An 876-nucleotide genomic window follows, 5' to 3' on the forward strand; every position below is an offset into this window, starting at 1 on the left:
AGACAGGTGAGGAAGTAACAAGATCATGCAGGAAATCAGGTAGTACCCTCAAGCGGTAGAATACAGACATCTTAGTTTTTGAGACAGGGTTTCTCTTTGTCGCCCAGGTGGATCGCAGTGGCAAGATCAGGGTTCACTGCAGCCTTGACTTCCCAGGCTAAAGTGATCCTCCCACTTCAGCCTCCTGAGTAGCTGGGACCACAGGTGCATGCCACCATATTTGCCTAACATTTATTTTAGTCTCCCTATGTTGCCCAGGCTGGTCTTGAAATCCTTGGCTTAAGTGATCCTCCTGTCTCAACCTCCCAAAGTGTTGGGATTACGGTGTGAGCCATTGTGCCTATCTAAATTCAGATTTCTTTACTTTTTTGTTTTTTGAGACTGAGTCTCGCTCTGTCGCCCAGGCTAGAGTGCAACGCTGAGATCTTAGCTCACTGCAATCTCCCCGTCCTGGGTTCAAGCGATTCTTCTGCCTCAGGCTCCACAGTAGCTGGGATTACAGGCCAGCACCACCACACCCGGCTAATTTTTGTATTCTTAGTAGATTTCACCATGTTGGCCAGGCTGGTCTCAAACTCCTTACCTCAAGTGATCCACCCGCCTCAGCCTCCCAAAGCGCTGGGATTATAGGTGTGAGCCACCTGTGCCTGGCCTGAATACAGGCTTCTTAAAGCCTATGATAACTGCCTGGATCTTTCGGCTTCCTTTCTTATCTTACGCATATGAAAATTTGAAGTGCCAGTTTCTAGGTTGCATACAATTATCTGAATCATTTTTATTTGGGGTTATTTCATGATACATTTGAGAGCGCCTTATACCATTACTGACACAGTCATCTTCAATGTTATTTTATGAACAAGCGCCTTATACCATTAC

The 876-nt window shown here is 46.2% G+C and overlaps 1 protein-coding gene across 1 annotated transcript in view; it reads right to left on the minus strand.

Annotated features, from left to right (window-relative positions):
* Positions 1-876, minus strand: part of ENAM (enamelin) — a 21,527-nt gene that overhangs the window by 15,418 nt on the left and 5,233 nt on the right. The window lies entirely within an intron of this gene.

The sequence above is a fragment of the Mandrillus leucophaeus genome, unplaced genomic scaffold (assembly GCF_000951045.1).
Source record: "Mandrillus leucophaeus isolate KB7577 unplaced genomic scaffold, Mleu.le_1.0 Scaffold559, whole genome shotgun sequence".
NCBI classification, from domain to species: domain Eukaryota; kingdom Metazoa; phylum Chordata; class Mammalia; order Primates; family Cercopithecidae; genus Mandrillus; species Mandrillus leucophaeus.